Source organism: Momordica charantia (genome assembly GCF_013281855.1).
Source record: "Momordica charantia cultivar OHB3-1 chromosome 6 unlocalized genomic scaffold, Mcharantia_2.0 BLBB01000006.1, whole genome shotgun sequence".
NCBI classification, from domain to species: domain Eukaryota; kingdom Viridiplantae; phylum Streptophyta; class Magnoliopsida; order Cucurbitales; family Cucurbitaceae; genus Momordica; species Momordica charantia.
Genome location: NW_028275164.1, coordinates 14,723,564 through 14,732,036, shown reverse-complemented (window position 1 = coordinate 14,732,036; position 8,473 = coordinate 14,723,564). Strand labels below are relative to the sequence as shown.

Below are 8,473 nucleotides of genomic sequence, written 5' to 3'. Positions count from 1 at the left end.
ATGTGTATGTCGTTGGACACAACTCGAGGTTTAGACTATTGTTTTGAAATTTGCAATCCAATGATTAATCGTCAAGGTGTTGTTGTTGCTAATGTGTTGCTTGATGAAGATTTTGGAGCCATTGTTGGTGATTTTGGCCTAGCAAAGTTGGTCGATGTTAGCATGACTTATGTCACTCAAGTTTGTGAGATAATGAGTTATATTCAACTGCAGTATTTATCTACGGGAGAATCTTTAGAAAGGATGGATATTTTTTATTATGACATGATGTGTTTGGACCTTGGTACATGTCAAATTGACTTCTTGTGCTTGGAGGAAGAAAATGATGTTATACTCTTCGATCATGTCGAGAAACTGAAAAGGGGAAGCAGCTCGGTGCTGCGGTGGATCGTTTTCATATGGAGGAGACAAAAGCAATGACTACTCCTATTGAGGAAGATTGAAGTAATCAGAAGTGCACAATGTTTTTGCATGTATGTTTGCACTAAGGGGGAGTGTTAAGAATTAGTGCAAACACTGTCTTAGTTTATTTGTTAGAATTTCCACTCTTTAAGAATTATGCTTGATAGTTAATTTGTAGTTGTTGTAAGTTATTAAGTGGTTGAAGAGCGGATGGAAGTTGAGAAGGTTTATAGGCTTATTCGAACAGTAGATGTATGTTGGGAGAGTTTATAGGTTAGTGGTTTAGTGGGGTGATGATGTTGGTTAGAGAGAAATTTAAGGGTAGTGGTATGTTTAGTGAGCTAGTGGTCGGTTTTCCTATTTCCCTACAAATACTTGTAACAATTATCAATTCAATGAATAGAAGTTCGTCCTTCGTACAATTTCTCTCGCTTCCACTTTGTTGTTCATCTTCGTTTTCATTACAACAGAAATCAAATTTGGAGAATTAGTAGTGTTCTCTTTGTGGATTTTCTCAAAATTCATAAATACATGAAAATTATCGTGCAAATAAAAATATAAATTTCCATAATTTTGGAAAAAAGTAGTGTTCTCTTTATAGATTTTATAAATTCCATGAGATTTTAGTTTAAAAATGAATTTAAATAATTAAAAGCAAAATTTTCATTAAACAATTAAAAATGAAATTAAAGTCACCCACAATTTCTAAACAAATAAAAGAAGATTGAGTACTCTTCTTTTTTAAGAATTTATTAAATCTCTTAAATACATGGAATTTCTCTCCAAATAAAATTTTCATATTTTGAATGACATTTATATCACTCATAGTAATTAATTCATATTTTATTTGTAAAATGTGGATTAATAAACATAGGACATTTAAAGTTAAAATAAATTAAAGTTTGTGGACCTTTAATAATTTAATAATTTAAATAATAAAAAATAAAATACTGGTGACCGTTTTCACGGGTGTTGTAGGGTACTAATTTCTTCCATACACACAAATGACTCCCGAATTCAATCTAATTTACAGATACCATTTTACGTTAATTTCTTCTAATTGGGTGACCAATGATCACACCCTCAATATGATTAGTGGCGACTCCAAAATATTTTATTTTAAGAGACCCTTAAAAGAAGATGTCGGCCACTCCGCGTCGCGATCACGTTGCGACAAAAGACATGCATAAATCAATTAAATTTTGTGGACCTTTAATAATTTAATAAATTAAATAATAAAAAATAAAATACTAGTGACCGTTTTCACAGGTGTTGTAGGGTACTAATTTCTTTTGTACACACAAATGACTCCCGAATTCAATCTAATTTATGCAGACCATTTTTCGTTAATTTGTTATAATTGGGTAACCAATCACACCTGCAATGTGGCGACTCCAAAATATTTTATTTTAAGAGATCCTTAAAAGAGGACGTCAGTCGCTCCGCGTCGCAATCGCGTTACGACAAAAGGCATGCATAAATATTTAAAACAATTTTAAGATTAATTATAAATTATTATTATGAATAATAGTGCCAAGAAATAAGAAAACCGATATCTGGCGGTATGCATATAATCTTTTTAAAAATATTTATCCCTCAACAATGCTTGAGATTGCTAAGCAATAGTTGTTCGTGTTCAACTACTTAAATTTAGTGTTAAAAAAAAACAAGAATTTAAAAAGATAGAGTAAAAAGAAAAAACATATAGCTCAACTTTTTGTTGGAGATAAATGAAAAAAGAGTATTTTTTATAGTTATACAGGGGACCAAGGACATGCCAAAAATTCTTCCGATTCCAACACCTTTTATATTAAACGATTTAATATAATTATGGGTTATAATTATTGAATTAATTTATATAAATTGAGGCCTTTCATATTACACTTTATGATTTAAGTAAAATTAATATAATTTAATAATTATTTGTAAATTGTGTGTGACATGCTTTTTAAATATAATTAAGGTTCATAGTTATTAAATTAATTTATGTAACTTAAACAAAACTTTTCCTATTTCATTTTATTGATTTAAATTAAATTAATATAATTTAATAACTATTGGTAAATGGTAAGTGATATGCTTTGTAAATTTTAAGCTTTATAGAGAAACAATATTGTCTAAAAATATTTTCTACAAATTTTACTTCTTTAATTATATTATGGATAAAATATTAAGATAATTAATATCGAACTATTGATGGACAATATGAGAAAATGAAAAGTAATCAATTTTAAAAGCTAATTCTACACAACGTATTTGGTCCGGCTTCATTTTAGTTTTATTTTTAATTATTTAATTTTTATTTTATTAAATACTATAAGTTAACTTTATTATTAATTTTAAGATAAAGTTTAAATTACCTTAAATTAAATTTGTCTAAAGATTTCGATTTTATAAATAAGAAATTAATAATTGATTTTGTTTAGATTTGTTTAAATAAAATTTGATTTTATTAAAATATTTTATTTTTTTTAAATGAAAAAATCTTTTTTTTTCCTAGTCAAACCCACCCACCAACGTAGCTTCCTTTCCCTGATTTTCTCCTCATCTTGTTTAAATTTTCCATTATTACCGTTAAATTTTGTGTATTTAACAGGAGTAGAGAGCATGCATGAGGGGGACCTAACACACAAAGAACACAACTTGAGAGCAGGGGCAGCACAAATCTCATAGAAATTCGCTTTGAAAATTCAAATTTCCTTGCGCATCACACAACTTCGAGAATTTGCCTAGGCGTCAAATCTAACTTTACTTCACTCTCATTGTGGAAATCTCCTCAAATTTCAATTCATACATGGTAAGTTCAATCATCCCACCCTATTTCGATTACATCAGTCAACTATGAAAGTTTTTTTTTTCCTTTCTTTTCTCTTGTCCCAAGTGGATGATAAACGGGGGATGGGGGAAAGCATGAATCCCTGATTTTGCAATAGAATAGACAAGTTTTACAGTGGGACGAATTATTGAGTTTTCACCCCGTTTAACAGAGAAATAGAGATTCTCCGTGATGGTCTAATGGCAGTCTCAATTCACGTCCTCTTTGTCTCTTTCCATTTCGTGTTGCATTGCCTTTTTTATTATTATTATTATTTTTTAAATCGGTTTCTCCCTCTATTTTTGAATAAAAGAAAATTGATTTTTTTTAAATAAATTTTGTTTTAAAGTTAATAAATCTAAAATCCTAGGTATGTAAAGTTTGTTTTTGGAAGATTTGTTATTTAAGATTTGAAAATTTTGAATAAGATATCTTAAATAAGTTTGTTTAAATAAGATTATTTATTTTTATTATTATTATTTTTTTTGTATAAAACGGTTTTATACGAATTTTAAATCCAATATAAAATAAAGAGTTTTTTTTTATTTAAATTTTCGTTTATAGTTTTTTTTTTTCTTTTTTTAAATAAAATTAAAAAATACAAAGGTTTGTATTGTAAAAAATAGTATAACATGTATCCTAAGGAAATGTCACATTGGCAATGAATTAAGGTATTGATATACATGACACAAGTCCGAGTCTTTGAATGTTTCATTTTATCATTGTGTTTACTAAATAATTATTTTAAATAAAAGATTTCATTTAGAGTTTTTTTCTTTTTTTTTTTTAAACGAAATTCAAAAATACAAAATATGTATTTTAAAAAAGAGCATAGCTTATATCTTAGAGTGGTGGCACATTGGTGTGATGTTTAAGTGTCAACACTCATGTCGCAAGTTGAAGTCTTAAAGTTACATAAAATTAAAATTATTTTATTTATTATTATTATTATTATTTTTTGCTAAATAATTATTTCAAAAACTCCAATGACGGGAATTGGAACCTTCCAATATTCTCGAGGTGTCAAAATTTTTCTAATGGCTTTCGTGCCACTCATATCTATTAATTCATATCTTATAATAAAATGTGAATTAACATAATATGAGACATTTAAAATAAAAAAAAAAGTATATTTTTTTGGACCAAATAACATAATAGGATAATTTTTGACAAAATGTGGTACCGTTTTCGAACGGGTGTTGTAGGGTGCTAACACCTTCCCTACGCTCAGTCGACTCCCGAACCAACAATCTGTTTTCGCAGACCTTGTCTTTATTTTTAGGTGACCAATCACACCTCGTAGATGATTAGTGGCAACTCCAAACCCTTATCTCGAAAGAGACCCTTCAGGGGATGACGTCAGCCGCTCCGCGTCGCGATGACGTTGCGACAGCTTGACGACTCAACTGGGGACCTTTGAGAGTCAAGCCATTTAGTTTGTCATTTATTACCCTATTGTAATATGTTTTTGGGTCCATTTTTTTGTTTGTTTTTTTCTTCATTTAATTGTATTATTATTTTATTTTGCATCACCATGCATCTCACACACATTCAGAAGCCTCCTACCCGGGCTTTACCTTTTAGGATTAGATCGGAGACTGAGTAGTGTGACCTTCGTGGAATTTCGATTCCCGTGCAGGCGCATGAAATTCTCCACTCAAGTTGACCATACTGCCAAAGCATATGGAAGATTTGTGGGCCATTATCCTATAAGATGCATTAGTACATAACTTCACACCATATTCATATTGCATTTTATGTGGGTTGTTCCATCCTTCATGGCATATTGTTTTTAATTAAAAAATTAGGGTTGATTTAGAGTTTTAACCATTAGGTTTTAAATGAACCACTTAAAAAAGAAAGAATAAAAAATGATTTACCTTATTTCTTCCTGACTATTTGTTTAAGTTTTGGATAGAAGTGTTGCCTTTCAGAGGGGTTATAAATGTCCCTGTTGTAGGCACATAAACACTTTCAAACTCATTTACTCATTTAGGAGTTCGGCTTTATAACCCTAGAGTTTAATTTTATGTACATATTTATGTTTCTCTCTCTTAGGGTGAATTAGAGTCTACCATTACTGTAACGCCCCGAGTCCCTCAGGTTAGTTAGTCTCGAATCAAGAGTTTCATTTAAATTTTTTTAATTAAACTTTAATTAAATTTGTACATATCGGGTTCCGCAGGATTGGTGTTATCTTAAGTTGGGATGGGTTTCTTTTTCTCTTGGGCTTGGTCATGTGGGCTTTTATCGGGTTGGTTTGGTTTTAAAACAAAGGAAAAGGAAATTAATAAGAAAGAAAAAAAAACACATTAGGATTTCATCTCCTTCTTCCTCCCCTTGCCCTAGCCGCCCACCCCCCCCCCCCGCTCAACCTTCTTCTTCGGCAAGCAGTGGCCACGAACGGCGGCCAACAACCCTGTACGCAGCGGAGCAGTGGCGGTGATTCTTCGGACCCAACGGTCGGTGACCCACACGCATCCCTCTCTAGTGGCTCTGCAACAAGACCCGCAGCGGCCATTTTGGTGTTCCTCCGCGACAACTTCGGTAGGTTCCATCACGATCCGACGGCTGCCTACCTCCTACCGACCAGATCCGAGGCTCTTCCACGAACCCAGGGCCCGACGACTCCATTGTTGCCCAGATCCGACACCTTCGAGCAGACCACGAGTAAGTCCGGCGAAATCCTAGCGGCAACGCGTGACTGCTCCGAACAACATTGGTTCTCGCCAGATCCGGCTGTCTCGACGACAGTTTTCCCCTCGTCGTTGCGTTCTTCGGCGCCCTGTACCTGCAGCACCTCTCCTCGACTCGGACAGAAGCGACCAGCTCGTGTTTGGCCCAGATTTGCGGCGTTTTCTTCCTCCCGGTGACTTTCGGTGTTGACCCATGATTAGGCTTGTTTACATGCATAAAAAGAAGGTTTTAGATGCTGTTTTTACTATGTTTTAACTTTGTTTCGGACTTTTTCTCGGTCGTTTGAGTTCCAATTCATGCAAAATTCATCTATCATGGTTTGTGGTTGGCTTATATTATATTTATGACATTTTAAAACCATTTGGGAGTGGAAATTAATCAAAAGAAGCAAAAAGACGAAAAAACATCATGGGAGGCGCCAGGCGCCTGGGAAGGCTGCAGAAAACTGGTTTTCTTCCAACTTTGCCCTTAATGAAACGCGTCTTCCCCATGCGTTTTGGTGGTTCCAACCGATGCATACGTGTAGAAGAAGTGTTCCACTATCAGTTTGAGCACGATTTGGTCAGTCAAAAGAGTTGGAAATGGGTGATTCACCATCGTTTTAGGACCTACCTAACCAATTCTGCACAACTATAAATTCCAGCAGCTTCTCCACCAAATGCATCAAGCCTTGCTTCCTTCTCTTGATCATTTTTAGTGTTTCTTTATTGCTTTCTAAGTACTTTTGAGTTGCTTTCATTAGTTGCTTTTGGTTTTTAAATACCGAGCACTTTACATTCCTTTATTTCGCTTTGTTTTGTTTCCATTTGTACTTAGTTATTTTCTACTTATTCAAATTTATAAAAATCCAGCACTTTGCTTATCTTCCCTTTGCCTTTACTTTATTTTTAGTTAAGAGAGTTGTGTTTTTGGAGGAAAGAGCACGTGACACTCCCCCTTGCTTGAAAGAGAATGGCGAAGCTCTAAATCCCGAGCGAAACTCTCCGTTAGTTAACTTTTGTTTTTCACACATGCATTTCAATTTCAACCACTCTACTTGCTGTATTTTCTTCAATATGTCTTTCTAAATTCCCGCCTCTAGCCCGGTTATCAATAGTTAGCCTTTTATTTCTAAAAAGGGTTGCTAAGAAGTAGTGCTTTTGCTTTCCATTCATTGCTCAACATGTTTTCCCAAAAGTTAGGATTTAGAGAAGGCCACTGTAAGTCTTAACAAGTCAATACTGAAAAGGTTGCTTATTTGCATTGTTGAGTGGTTAAACCGAGGAGAGGAGCGCCTTAGACATAAGGGTTCCGCTTAAGTAGCCTAGACATAGGACCTCAACCCGAGGTTGCGACTATTTCCATCCTAAAACTAAGATATCTCTCATAATAGACATATTAGGGAATGTCTTAGGACTTTGAACTTGCTTAGACATAAGTCAAGTGAGAAGCGTAGTCGTTGGTTTCTAAAGTAAAATGCATATTGTCCTTAGCATGTCCTTGATTCTTTGTTGGCTAACTTGAAGTAATTCGGGCTAGGTTTTACCATTATAAGTCCAAATCCCAAATCCAAAACCATTATTTGTGACCACTTCCCATTTTATAAGAATCACTCATTTCAACATTCACTATTCTTTAAAACTTTAGAGTTTGGAAATTATTTAGAAGTCCTTGAGGATCGATACTTGGATACTCCATCCATTTTATATTACTCTGACAGGTGTGCGCTTGCATCTATATAATTGTTACCACGCTTAGTGCGTGCGTTCAGCATAAACCACGAGTCAAGTTTTTGGCGCCGTTGCCGGGGACTTTAGTTTTAAAATTATTTTAAAATTCTTTTAGTTTTTATTTTTGTGAATTGTTGTTGGGTGTAATTTCCATCCACCGTTTTTGTTCTATATTTTTGGTCGTTTATCTCACAAGGGTAAGTTAAAGTGCATGAGCACAAGATCTTTTCTTCTACCCCTTGACCCTGAGATTGAGCGGACCCTTCGAAAAACTCGAAAGGAGCAAAGACTTCGAAAACAACTAGAAAAGCAAAAAGAGAGAGAAGGTGAAATCAGTCCTGAAAGTGAGGTAGAGATTACGAGCACATCAATGGCAGATATTCCACCTCGTGATCCGGTTGATCCACCTGCTGTTAACGGTAATATGAGGGATCATGCAAGAAATGATGAATTCAACCATATCCAGATGGCAGACAACAGAGACGTGCCAATGCGAGAATATGCCGCCACGGCTTTTCAGAACTTTGATTCAGGGATAGTCAACCCTATTCCAGCCCACGCAAACTTTGAGCTTAAACCAATGATGTTCCAAATGTTGCAGACAATTGGACATTTTGGAGGGCAGGAACATGAGGATCCACATGATCATCTGAAATCATTCATTCAAATTGCAAATGCATTTCGATTACTTGGTATAACAGACGATGCTCTTAGACTAACACTTTTTCCATTTTCTTTGAAGGACCAAGCTAGAGCATGGGTCAATGCATTTCCACCGGGATCCATCACCACATGGAGGTCGTTAGTGGAGAAGTTCTTAACAAAATTCTTCCCACCTACTCGCCACGCT

At 34.3% G+C, this 8,473-nt stretch overlaps 1 pseudogene; it reads left to right on the top strand.

The window, feature by feature from the left end:
- LOC148210752 (LRR receptor kinase SERK2 pseudogene) lies at positions 1-420 on the top strand (annotated as a pseudogene).
- The last annotated feature ends 8,053 nt before the right edge of the window (positions 421-8,473 follow it).